We start from the raw sequence: 14,574 nt of genomic DNA, 5'->3' as shown, positions 1-14,574 counted from the left end.
ATGTAGAATGTCTTTCCTTATGGGTGGGGAGTCCATCCAGGACCAGTCCTGAGCTGTTCTACTTCGACCTGTGCTCCAGCTTTCCTCTCACACCATCAGTCTCACTGACATGCCTTTGAAAGAGAGGCAAGATCACTACCTACACAAAAGCCTAAAAATACTTTCCCTGCACTGTGTTGAAGCTTCCCAGAGCCAGAGGAATGGGCTGGGATGAGGATCTGAACCTGGATCCGGTTCAAATAGACCCGTGGGAAACTTTGAATGTAAAACTCCACATTGCCGCATGCCTACACTTTACTAAGCCTGCATTTTCTCCATTAAAATATATCACCTATCTAGTTTAAAATAAAGCTATGCCGTGTATTTTAATTGAGACACTGGTCTCCAGCTCCCAATACTTATAATCAGATTCCAGTTTTCCAGCTAAAGCTGTTTATTGATGTCCTACTTTTTTCACCATCGTAGCATGTCAATAAATTGGAGAATAGTTCCGTATGTTAGATTTCCCCAAGCTTTCTGAAGAAATCCTTTGACAATTTGCTGTATAAAGTCAGTTAATTGCTTTATATAGCAGAGCAATAGCAAGTATTTAGACGTATCCTATGACAGACATTCAAAAAATATGGGAAAGACATATTTGTCAATAAAATGAACACTAGAAAAGCAAATTATTTTATTATGTGGAAGTTCCCAGTTTAAGCCAAGTTATCTTGATTGTACTAATAACTGACATGCCTTAACCAGCTGTCTGAATGGCAGAATAAAACAGCTTCAGCTTATTTTTGTGAACCTCCTCAGGACCTCCCCATAACCAACCAGAAAGTAAATCTCAAGATGCTATAGAATTCAATACAAAAACAGAAGTTCAAATTATATTTTATTTTAAGTTGGATAGGGCCGTAATAGAAAAAGATCATCAAAAACAATGAAAAGAAATAATTGTTAATTTCTACAGTACCTTGAAACAGAAGCCCCTGAGAATAAATAGAATAAGAATACTATTAAAATTTCCTCTTTTATTATATCTTCTCTGCCAGAGTAATTGTTACTGTGTCCAATATATGCAGAGGACAATTTACTAGCTGTTTTCTATTAGTTTTTAGCATTAACATATACAGAAATAAAATGAATAGCTAGCTTTTCTTTGGTTAATTAAATGACTGACAAGTCACAGATGTTGCTGCAGTGACTCTTCCATATGATTAAAAAAAAAAAATCAACCCTGGCAAACAAAAGAACAGTAGACCAGCAGTGTAAATGGTCTCTTTATTAAGTGAATATTGATGCTACATTATGATTTTTTTATGAATGTGAATAAGGTAGAAAAGTTGTTCTTTTTCCAAGTTTTATATTCAGATTTGAAAAGAAAACCTGCTGCCTACATAATTCCCACAAAGGAGTTCAGAAGATGGTTTACTATAGAAGTGACCTAATTTACAGGAGTTTCTGCTTCCTCAACATCTATCACAAAAGTGCATTTTTATTAGGAAGATACATATCTTTAATTTTTTTCTCCGGTATAATTTTAATAGAATCTTGGTAGCTAAAAGCTGGTATTGAAAATAAATATTCCATTTCTATTCATTACTAAGTTTTACTAAAAAACCTTGAACTGATTTTATAGAAATATTCATAGGATAAGTATATTAAACTGCAGCTCACTCCCTTCCTACCTTGCCTTTACTTTATCTTCATTAATAGTAGGACCCTTCTTGGAGTCAAACAGAGTTTCTCTCTCTGTGGTGCTGTTACATGTTCCTAAAGTCCTGGACCGAGATGGTTGACCCATTTTAATTTAATTTCCAAATAACTGGAAGTTAATAATTTTGAGCTCTTAGGATAGCAGACCTGGATCTTCCGAACTGTCCAGTGCCTCAAGAGTGCTCTTCTCATTAAACATTTTTGGATTTGATGGTTTCCATGATCATTTTGCTTTCTTTTCACTTCATCTAAAGTAAATACAATGGGAGTTGGGAACACAGTATTTTCCAGGTTTAACACTACAAATTACCTTCATTATGAATTATAAATATTTGAGGAAAACATAGATGATACAAAATTACTTTGAAAAATATACGTAAAACATACACAAACATATATTGTTTTAATTTGTCATTAAATTGCAGCAGCCCAGCAACCAGACTTGGGAACCATGGCAGAGTTACCATCTCCCCATGGATGAACCACGATGCCACGACTGCTATGAATGGACAAAACACAGAAGCCACAGAGACGGGTCACCAGCACTATGCGGAAGTTTGGGACAGGAAGTGAAGTAGAATAATTTCGGTAATTAAACCAGCAAAGAATTTAAAAGGACAGAACGTAATTACTGATGATGGATTTAAGCCAGAACATTGAGACTGGAAACAATATGCTTGTGTAAAGTGCCGTATTTAATTAACAGGGGTAGCTTAGGTATAATATTTACATATTTGTAAAACACTCCAGGAGCACAGAGCCTCTTTTCCATCAAGTGAGACCTCTGGTGCAGTATTGAATTACAGGAAAAACTGAATTTACAAGAAAATCTCCTCACTTACCAAGTTAAGCATTTTGCAGATCTTGGACGTCATTTGAGATTCTGAATTTTACTACCGAGCAGGCCTTGCTCTGATAACCTTAGGAGACCTAGCCAGAGCATTGCTTCAAGCTTAACTTTTAGGCAGCCTCTTTAATAAAAGAAGATAATGGGTGTAAGTAGTACCTACCTTTTTTATGGTTCTTCCCCACACTTTAAGCTCATCAAGAAAATCAACGTGCGTCCTCTTCCAGTGCACAGCCTGCAGGGCTGAGCCCTGAAGTGGCAGTAATTTCACCCTGGAATACAAATAATTCAGACCATCCCTGCGTGACCAAATCTGCCAGGCCACTGGCCACTGATCATCTCTTCTATTGCCCCCTGAAATTGTTTGAAGATTTGACCCAATGAATTTGGTGAGCTTTGATCCATGCAAAAGTACAAAGGACTCTAAAAGCTATTTTTTTTTTTTTTTTTTTTTTTTACTGAGGAGATTGCAGTGGTCATTTCTGTGAAAAGTACACTGTCCTGCTTCACCACGGGATGGCAAAGGAAATACTTCACACCCTCACGACTGACTGCATTAATTATGAAGGTGATGAATAGTGTTCAACCTATGTAAATAAATGTGTGCCGGAGATTCAAGCCCAATGAAAGTACAGCTATGTTTTAGTGGACCGTGGCATCATATTTCATATAGTAAAAGTTGTGAGGGAAGAGGAGTGATATTTATGGAGTGCAAAGCACTGTGGGATTTTGTGGGAAACCACATATATTCAGCTTGTCAGAAAACATCTTAATATTTACTCTTACAATCCCTAGGCTACTGCTTTCTAAACCTAAAGCTTTCATTAGCCCATTTACCAGATATAAAACATTTGTAAGTCTGTTGAAAGAGTTACTTTCAGGAGTGGCATTTTTCACAGCAAAACGATGATACCTTTACATAACCTCATTATGCAGAAGTGTCAGCTCCTGCAAGTGAGCTGCCTTATCCCATTGAATTAATTTGCTATTTCCACATTTCTCTTCACAGCCTCTGATTATTCCAGACCAGCCCCTCAGTCCTATTATTTCGCGTGCAGGAGGATCCCGCTGCCTGGGTACGTGCCTTCCCATCGCCGCGCTGACCTCTGGAACTGCAACACCGTGCAGCGGCACGGGGGTTTGCTTGTTTCTGGTGTTGCCGGCGGGATTTCTCCCTGCATTTCGCCAAATTGCTGTTTTATAAAGTGGTGTTACCTGCAGTCCTCCCTTCCCCGTTCGCTGCCCCGTGGTTGTTGTTCCAGGCTGCTCCTGATGCCCCGAATGGCTTCCCTCTCCATGGCTCACAAGCTACAGGGGAAAAAGCTTTTATTCCTTCCTGTCAGTTCGGGCCTTTGACGATTTTATGATGGGAAGTTTTATAAATTGAAAATAAAAAAGTATTTCTTAAAACCTAAATAAGGATGATATTTGTTGTGGTCAAAATAAATATTTTTCACTTGCATTGCATGCACAATATGTTACATTAAGAAAGGTTAATTCTATATTAAATATAATCAAAAACACAACATGGGGCCTGTCATGCTGACATGGTGCAATAGGTACTTTAATACTGCTCAGCAGGAACCCTTGTTATATTTTTTATATGTTAGTAGATGTCTACTTAGAATTGATCAAACCTTTCCTTCTGAAACATATATGCCAACACCTCCACAACACACTATAAACTAGACTCTCAGAAAACAATAATGATGCTTATCAGTCACTCGCCTTGAGTTTGCTTGTGAAAAACCTCTAGCTAGTATGCTATTGGAGCTCTTAAAACATAGATCTTTTTGCTGCACTGATAATTCACTCACAGCTTGAGATTGATGACTATGTGAAGTCCATAAAAGATGTTACCACTATATTTTCTTCTTATGATTTATTTTATCATGTTGTCAAGGTTTGCAGAAAACAAGAAACAAATCAATGAATGTCATGCTTAAATATTAAAGAAGGCTGTAATACACAATTTTATTCAGATGCCTTATTCAATCTTGTAGCTCTGAAAAGGGTAGCAGCAGCAAAGCTTTTATTTGAATTACTTTTGGAAAAATTAATTTAGTGTGAATGTTGAATTGTGAATGGCAAAAGGGTAGCTAACCTTATTTGTTTAAAGAGGAATATAGAGTAACTTGGCTTTTTTTGAAAAAGGTTTTGAGGACCTGGGGAAATTCACTGGCTTTTCAACTACAGAAACTTTGGAACAGGATTGCTTAATGAGCTCATACTTTCTAAATTAATGAAATGTTGCCTTAGTGAAGGGGGGGCGGGGGGGTGGGAGGTTTGTAGTAGGATATTGGTATCGGCAATCCCTAAGTGCTACAAAGCTATTTTAAAAAAGCTTTTTCTCTTTCATTACTACAAAATTGAGATTACATCTTACACCTTGGTATGGGGGAGGGTGGGGAGAAGGAGCGGGGAGGAAGGCTGTGGCCCCACGCTGTTCCTGAACTGGCTCTCCCCTTCCTAATGCCCTTCTCTGTGCTTCATTACGGCTTGGATACAAAGCAGCAATTAAGCTCAGCTTGATTTTGGTTTGGGGTTTTTTGTTGTTTTGTTTGGTTTGGTTTGGGGTTTGGTTTTTTCATTCCGCTGCTTATTCTTAGGGATAGAAGAAATCGCATCATAATATTTTGTTATTTTTTTTTTTTTTAAAAAAAAAACAAACTCTTTTGAATATAGTGGTTTTCAAACAGTGACAAGAACACTTTTCTGAGGTTTCTACTCTACTTTTTATCCCACCTCTAAGAAGAGCCCTGGTGACCATTCTGTCTTTTCTGAGGCAATGATTAAGACTGTGTTGTCCTTCAGAAGCAGACAAGAGAGGTCTGAATGGGCAGCACTTTCTGGCCTTTTGTCATCAGGGGGAAAAGTTGCCTTTTTATTGGCTTCTTTTACCATTTTATTACATTTTGATTCTGTAACTATACCAAAGATGGGAACTGAAAAATAAGAAAACAGAGCAGAGATGCTTTCCGGTCCCACATCTCCTGGGATCAAGTGAACTGTCCATGTCTTGGACGAGCAGAGACCCATCCCTTGGCTGCCGAGTGGTGGTAAGCAACGAAGAAGGGGATGCTTGCCAGCATCTGTCAGGGTGTCATTACATTAGTTTGTTACGGCATTTGAATTCATAAAATCTGTCTTTTATCAAGAAATATTGGCTTTGGCATTGTTCCTGACTATCAAGTTCATTCTTCTCTCAGCTAGAGATGTATCCAGGTAAGGCCAGGTATGGTAACTCACCTTCTGTGTCTCCAGCACTAGGAGGCTGTCAAATACATGGATGGTCCTTAACCGCTGACCTGCCTTTAAATAACCCTGAGACAGGAAAAACCATATTTGTAGATGATTTTAAGCAAGCAGGAAAAACTACAAGTATCATTTGAATACAACCTGCCCATGGCAAAGCAGAAATCCTCTCGCAGCATCCGTGCTCGATGCCTGACCTTGGAGCATGAAGGGAAGGATTCAGGTTCCTGCTGGTCACCAGGGCTGGCTCTTGGTCGGCGTTTCAAAAGCGAGGTCAGTGGCTGCACTTGCAATGCTCTCAGGAATCATGGGAAAATTATAATGAATATCAAGTTTTTAAATACCTCTGGGTGACTTAGGGTGGGTGGTTGCCCTCCTTCAGCAGAGAACCTCCAAGCAAGCCTTGCAAAGCCTATGCCCACGTGTCTGCTTCTGAAACCTGAACAGCACGGCTGCGCATCACTGCAATATTTTTGTGCATCCGTTCTGTACAGATCAGCCAGTACGGACAGGCGTGGGATGAACACGAACACTGTAGTGAAGGGGCAAGACCATGCGCTGCTCAGGCTCTCTGACACTGACCTCTCCCCTCCAACTCAGCTACTGTTCAGTACAGGCATGATTAAGCCTCTCAGTGAACCTTGCACTACTGCCTAAGGCCATAATTAATGAAGTTTTCTTCTTCCATTATGCACTTTTCACACTTGAAGACAGGGATCTACAGAGTGTAAAACATACAGCTCAACATGGCCCAGGCTGCTGCCCTCCCCACCAAACCCCATTCACAAACCCCATTAATTACAACCATGTTTTCTTGCTATGTGCTTTTGGGGTGAATTATCTATGTGGAAGGCAGGATTCTGGCTAAACTGTTCCCTTTGGTGTGTCTCAAATCTTCTTGGCTCTAGAGAACACTTAAAGTATTTCAAGGAACATTTCTTTCTGCTTCTTGACAATACTTTTTAGTGCACACATCTTGTTTTTTCTCCAGAGATGGAATTGATATTGAGTGAAAAGATTAGGCAAAGTCATTGTTGCCTGCCCCAAACAGATCAGGCAATGAGAGCAATGAATTGTTTTTTAATTAATTAAAGTTAACGCTTTAATTTATCTTGAGACTGTAAGTGCAAACAAAAGCATTTTTTTTCAACTTTCATAATATGTCAGAGTACATTTATAACATAGTATTAAAAATAAATGTGTTCCATTACATGTTTTTCAAATATATTATTTAAATTAACCTTAGGACAATTGTTGGAGAATCAAATTTGTAACACAGGACCCAATTTTACCAGTGCATTCTCTGCATACATTATTGTTTATTATAACACATACATGGAAAGCAAACTTAAAGTTGATCAGTTTTTAGACTCCAGCTTTCCTCTCTTTCCCTGCCCAGCAAGGTGTAAAATGACAGTCAGATTAAAACTGCATAATCAGGAGCAGGGTTATTGAAGAGTTCAGTCCGCAAAGGAGACACCAAGACACCATGCACTTGAAAACTTTTATTTCCGCAGGAAATATGGTACCTCTTATTCTCAGAAGTGTCATAGTATTCATAGGATGGAAAGCAGTGAATTTTTTTTTTTCTCATTTTTTCCCCATTTATTTGTTTTGGCAGTCACTTTGGATACAATTCACCCATGTGCAGATGGCAAATACGAGCCCCATGCATTTAAATCCCATCTAAGTCTTTTACTGGAGGTGGGATTGATCGTGGTGCCCCAGCTCTGCAGTAACCTGAGACTCCCTCCTTCGAGACTCCAGCTTCTGTTGCTTCCATGTTTGCCAAGATCTAACTGGAAGTGCTGATTTTTCCCAGGCATGAGTAGCTGCTTCAGATTTGTTTGTTTGCTTTGAATTTTTTTTTTTTTTAATTGTGGTGCATCTCAGCTATTCGGGCAGGGCTGAATAGAAAAAAACCAGGTTTTTTGTACTTGATGAAAGATGTCAAGATGTCAGAAACTTTTTTTTTTTTTTTTTTTTTTTTTTTTTGCTATCAATAGTGGCTGCTGTGATTGGCTTTCATTTGCACCGGAAAAGCTGATTTGCATAGCACCAACCCACAGAATGTCCTTGTGAAAAAAAAAAATAAATCCAAATATATTGTTGTTAGCAGAATTTAATTCAATGTTATGCTTTTGCAGTTTGAGTCATAGTGAGCTGTGTTATCACTGCAGAGAGGGTTGTTTCTTTTAACATTTTTCTCCTTAAGACTTCAAATAAAGTGAACTCTAGATGGCTTTTTAATATCATTCATACATTTGGAGACCCCTTTTCTAATCTTTAAGATGCAGTTAACAAAAGAGAGGAAGATGACTGGAAAAGTTTCCAGTTGTGTTGGAAATTGTTACTTGAACTTTTCATAGGTCATCTCCATTCCCCAGCCCCCTTGGAAAGTCCGGGCAAGCTTTCTCACACTGTTGCTGTAGGAAATGCTGTGGTAAAGATCAAGCAGCAAGCTGCTGTGACTTGCTAAAATCTGGCTGATCTGATTCTGTCTGTCCATAATCACCCACAGAAGATCTTACAATTAGCTTCCATACTGACATGAGGCTGCTGATTTAATGGAATTGCACCAGTGCACTGAAGAATTAGAAAAGTCTCCAACCCAGTGGGCATGTGTGCCTGTAGATAGAATTTTAAAAAAACACCCTTATTTATACAATGAATACAAAGTTAATGTTTTGGCTTTCTTCTGGGACAATCTGTAAAAGAAAAACTAGAGCTGGGGATTAAAAAGAGTGTGCAAGTAATGTGTAAACCATGAAATTCAATTAGTTCCTCTTAGGAAGCCAAATTTTGGTGAATACTGTAGAGAAAAGGTAGGGATAAAATGCCTAAGCCAAAGCTGTACTTAATAAGCTTCAGTAATTAGTTATAAATGGCTCGTTAAACCTGGAAACACATCTCTCTCTTTCCCATGTTTATGAATGCTAAGGAAAATGAAGGATAGGGTTAAATAATAACTTAAATGTCTTTCTGTCCCAAGTCCTCTGTCACAGAGGGTTACAGATCTGTTGGAAGATGAGCCCGGGGAAAAGGCACGTGGTGCCTGGCCTGGGCACGTGGCGGTGGGGAGTCCAGAGCCCGGGGGGGCGGGGGGGTCCAGAGCTGAGGGAAGCGAGGGGGGCTGGGGGCTGCAGGGCACACCCCGTCCCAGTGCCTGTGCTGCCTCCCCAACGAGCGTGGCTGAGACTGCCTGAGGAGGGGTGAGGCAAATGGGTATTTAAAAGGAGTACTGGGAAAATAGTGACCAGATTTACGGACAAAGTCACGTATAACAAGCTGTACAGGAAATTAGGAGCATTGTCCTGTTATTGATGTGTCCCTTCTTTACCCCCACATCCTCTCCTTTTTGCTGCATCCAGTAACAATTTGATATTTGAATTGTATAGTAACCCTTCAGAATTGGAAGGGTAAAAGGTAAATTGCACTACAGTGTGATAGATTAATTGGCAAATGTTCCTGTTATTGTTTCTGGGAGCTCTGCATCCACCTCACTATTCTCGTCTCTGAAAGGGCTCCCTGAAGTCAAAAGCGCAAGTGAAAATACCAGTGTCCAAAAACAGAGCGGCAACTTCTGCTCCACAATTCATCTTACAATCAAAGGTCCTTTGCTGTCAGTACAGGAACTGTAGCAACAAATACAGACTATAGACAATTCCTTTTCTTGCTCCCTCACCCCCAGCTCCCTCCAGAATACACTGAAATCCTCCTCTAATCCATATGGTGAACAGTAAACATTTTTGACCTATAAACTCTTTTTTGTAAGAAAAGTGTTTTTCCTGGCTGCATGTTCCTAATCTCCTTATATATACACTTTTTATGAATCTTCATTCCTTTTCAGAGATTGGCCAAAACCTGAAGCATTTCCAACTTGAGCCTTTTTCAGGGGGAGTGGGTCAAACTGGAGTTCCTTGATCCATTGTTACTTAATTTCTGGGTCAGGTTCCAGAAAGACCCCTTCTTCCTCTTTTGCTTCAGATGGAAAACACTCAAGAATTGATTTTCTGCTGGGAAACCTGAACAAGGTGGTTGGAATTTCATGAGAAACACAACTCTTACACTTCCCTAGGTGGTGGAGCTCCCTCTTTTGGGGCCACAGCTTCCAAAAGCATCTTGGGCAAGTCAGTGAGCCTCTTCCATAATTTGTTACCGAGTCAAATTTATTTATTTATTCACTTTGCTTCCTGGGTTATCTTTAAGGTAACCACAACCGTTACTTTCACAGAATTGCAGGAGGAACTGAACACTCTCAAGATGAGAGCAAGGAGAGGTGGTGGATGGAAGCTGTCAAGTGTGACCCCAGTCAACATCTGACTCTTCTCCTCCTGTTCTTTTACCAGACCATCCTTGGTGAAGTTCAAAGGCTGCTCCAGACTGCCAGTGCCAAGAGTAAGAATTGTGTCATAAGGTGATCACAGAAGCATTTAGGCTGGCTTCAAGGTGGTGGCTCCTCTTCAGACCCATTCTCTCTGCAGCCTGCTGTTTAGTGACTGTGAGCATGACCCCAGCTCCTGGAGTAAGCACAGGACTGGGTTTGGAGTGTTTATACCCTTAAAAACATCTTCTGAAGCCTTTCTCTGTAGCCTTGGATGTGACACTTAACCTTGCCGCCTCAGATTCCCTGTCAAGAAGAGGATAATAACACTTGCTTATCTACTCCAGAGCGGGCTTTGAGGATTAATTAGTTAATATTTGTACAGTGCTTTGAACATAAGTGCTTGGTATTATCATTCTTACTTCACTGCTCCAGGCTCATTTTCTCCTTTGGCCTGATGTGCCTTCCTGCTTTTTTAAAAGCTCTTCGTCTTGTCTTAGCCCTGCTGTGTTGTGCCCTTGCCCTGCCTCACTGTGTGCTTTGCATGCTCCTCGCGTGGCCTTTGGGTCTGCAGAACATCTGCAGAAGGACAAGGGCCAGCACCTGCTCCCTTCCTCCTCCTGTTCTCTCTAAAAGAAATGCAGCCCAGCATCTGCAGGGGGCTTGTGTGGCTGAAGCATTGGGAATGGTCACTCAGGTTCTTCTTCCACTCCATCAACAGTGTTTCTCACAAAAGCAACATGCAGGCATTGGAGAGGCAGTCGGCATGGTGTGAAGTTTGCATGGTCCCTTGTTGCTCTTGTTCTCTTTTCTTAAAAAGAAACAAAGAAAAACAAAGGAAGAAAGAAGGAAAAAGTGGGAAGAGGACAGGAGAGAAAGGAAAGCCCAGAGCCTGTGGGTTTCTGCCACCCTGAAATATGCCTCTTGGAAAAAATCCCCACCTAACTCTGTCGTGGAAATGGCCAGTGGAGCTGGTAGCATACACAGAAAACATTTTGTCATAAAGACATTTGAACTTCTGTGGTTGGTGAGCTTTATACTTACACCCTGCACACCAACCCCAGATGTGTCCACATATGCATCTGTGTCTGGTTGTCCATTTTCCCTCTAGGAAATGGGTCCTGCACCTGGAGCAACAGTTGACCCCTGCTCAGTGGTACCACAGCAGCAGTTCCTCAGGCTGGTTGGTCTGGTCGTTTCCTGCATCCCTTGGCCTTGGTTCTGCCACTATCTGGGACTCCTGTGCTCCATACCCATCCCGCCTCTACCATGTGGAACTAGAGCAGTGGCCACTTTTGCCCCCATGCTGGCATGAGACATCATGCAAGTATCGCTCAGCTCTGCTAGCGACCAGCAGCAGCTGCCCACCTGGAAGCCCCTTCTGCAATGGTGCCTGACTTCTTTATTTTAAAATTTCACAGACAACATCATGCCTGGAATTTGAGTGAGAAAAATCTTGAGGATATTTTCATGCTGACAGGGTATTCTGAAAATTTGCTAGGGCGCTGGTCACAAACATCAGTGGGTGAATATTTCACCTTATTTTCCCTCTTTTGACTTGCCTGTAATGGATTGGGCAGGAGCTGCCTTTTCCTACCTGCTTTCAGTGCCCAAGAGCTCCAATTTCTCCTTTCTCCCTGTTACTGCAAGAGAAAACCGTCTGTATTGTCTGAGTGTCTTTAATGTGCAATTCCACTGGCCTAATGGGCACCTGATGGTACAGATAGATTTGATTCCAGATTTGGATCTGCTGACATAAACCTTAATGCTTTTTATTGTGTGCCACTTTGGGAAATCCTGATTAACAGCAACAAAGAGATAATTATGCAAGATGAAGACAATGTAGTTGTTTTAAAAATAATGTATATCATACAATTAATGCTACTTTGTCCTATATCAAAGTCACACTACCTGCATTAATCATACATCCTCATAGTTTCTAAACATTAATAGCAAGAAATAAAAAGAACTCTTAATTCCAAGGAGAGTCACAATAGCGGGGGGTTGGGTTTCTTCTGAGAAGACAAGAGGTAAGTAATGCAGGTTTTCTGCTAGTTATTATGAAACACAGACCATACAACTATCTTTCCTAGAGAAAAGGGGCTGAAGCTGGTTCAGAAACCCTAATTAATAACTGAACTCATTTAGCCTTCCTGCATTAAAGCTATCTGAACGTTTGTAAATTAAGGTGTTACTTGAAATAAGAAGTAATGGTTTGCCTGCTTCTGACTTTATACAGGGCTCGTCCAAAGCAGCAAACTGAAATGGCCAATGTGCAGGTCACCTGTGTGGCTGAGCTGCTGTGATGCACTGGGATAACCGCTCCTCCCGGGAAACTGAAGGAGATGTGGAAGTTGCGTGATGTGGAGTAGTGCAATGGTAGGTATGGTGGTTGAGGGGAGCAAGTTCTTTCTTAAGCTCTGGAAGGCTTCAGGCATTAAACCTGGTGGAGAAACAAAAGGAATGGTTGGATAAACTGATATACACACAGGTCAGATTTTAGCAATTCTTCAGATTAAGTATTTCTAAAATAAACACTGAAATGAAATAAACAATGAAAAATCTTCATTTAGCTCCCACAAAAGATGTTGTCCTTTTGGGTTTCTTTTGGGTTGCCTGGCTTTGAACTCCTCATCCGGGGCAAAAAGGAACCAAGGATGTCATCTTAAATCCTGGTTAAAGCATAGCGTCCAACATTTCTGGCTTTAAGGGGGTGCAAGGGCCTGATTTCCTCTCCTCTACCTCAGAGCATCTTCTGCTGCCATTGCTTTGCCCTGGGCAATGTTCCTGGACAAAGTTCTGTTATCTCCTTTTCTTGCCTGGGTCCTCCTTCAGTGTTCAGGTTGGTGGGAGGTCGGTTGGGCTGGAGTGGGGGGGAAGGTGGGCCAAGCCCTTTCCCTGCTTTTCTGCTCAGCCACCAGCATTCGGTACTCACTGCGGGGCTTGGGGAGTGTGTAACCCCATGGCTGTGGGCTCCAGTAGACCTGGCATGGACAAGCTACCACCCCATGCTCCTTCGTGCTCCCCTGGCATGCTGTAGCACGGACGTTATCTGTGTTATGCATCTACCTGTAGAGACCAAACCTTGAACCCGCCTTTACAATTTTGGCCCAACTACGGCAATGAAGAGGTTTCTATAAAACACTAGGGTAGCAACATTACACCATTAATATTTTTCTCTTTATTGACAAAATCGATCTTGCTTTTGTAACCCAGCTTTGCATTAGCAGCCCATGCTTTCCAAAGGCTCTTTTGTTTGTATCTTGTTTCCCCAAATACTCTTCCAAATTACAACTGTTTTGTGTCATTGGTGGCTTCTAAGCTGGGGGAATTAAGGGAAGGTTTGGGTGTGCTTGTTACATTACCTTCTGTGGAATGGATGGGGATATACCATATGTGCGTCTGCAATTAGACATTTTGATTTCCAAAGTATTTAGTTACCATTTGCTGAACCATTGAGTAATTACCACAGCAAAATTGCACAATCTGTCAGTACGTCAGCTAAGTGTGCTTCTGGACAGCTTTATATGCACCTTCACGAGTGCAGAGCTTTTTCTGTGCTTCATTTGGTTAAACTTCAGTCCTTTTGGAGGTGAAATTTCTCATAGCAAAGGAAATTTTGAATAACAGTGAAAATACCTACTATTGTACACCTGCCCTATGGAGGATTTCTTACCTCAGAGGGAAAGTGCTATTTAAGGTAATATGTTCCATTAAACAAGGTGGCTTTTTAAGGCTGCAAACTGCTATTCTGGGAAACGGGTTTGGAGTCAGCCACTCAGCACTTCTTGTTTCCATAATTCCCTAAATTTAGCTATGGCACTTCTGCCACTGGCAGGGGGAAGTCTTAAAAGTGTTACCCACCACATTTGATGGAAGCAGAAGGATTTCCAACCTGAGAACGTGTTTAAGGTTATGAGAAGTAATTGTTTCAACTCTTTTTTTAGTCGCTAAGGGAAAGCTTTCTATCCATGAAGAGAAAATTAAGGTTACTTTGAATAGAGAAAAGCAAAAGGCATCATTTACTTCCCTCCCTCCTTCCCCTCACCAAATTAAACACTCAGGAATCTTGAGAAAATTGGGTCACTAATATGGAAATTTTAAAGTATTGATAATACCAACATGACAAGTTGTCACTTTGCAGTATGTTCTTAAACATGACTAAACCTTAATAACCAGGTTATTCTAGAATAATCAGGGTAACAGAATGGGAATGAATGGCAGTTACTGTAATTATTCTAGAAAGCGGACCAAAGCAAACAGAAATTCTCTCTAATTTTATATATTCCCAATAGGTGCACATAGTACATCATTATCACTATAGAAACTACTTAGTAGTTTCTCCAAAAATCAGCTACGCTTCACGGTCTTATGGGCCAATGTCTGAGCTGCACATGAGCCGGCACCCTCTAATTCAAACAGAGGTAAGCTCAGAGCAAGCTGCAGT

This window comes from Falco cherrug, chromosome 9 (assembly GCF_023634085.1).
Source record: "Falco cherrug isolate bFalChe1 chromosome 9, bFalChe1.pri, whole genome shotgun sequence".
NCBI classification, from domain to species: Eukaryota; Metazoa; Chordata; class Aves; order Falconiformes; family Falconidae; genus Falco; species Falco cherrug.
The sequence above is the reverse complement of the archived record's forward strand: the minus strand, read 5'-3'. Positions refer to the sequence as shown.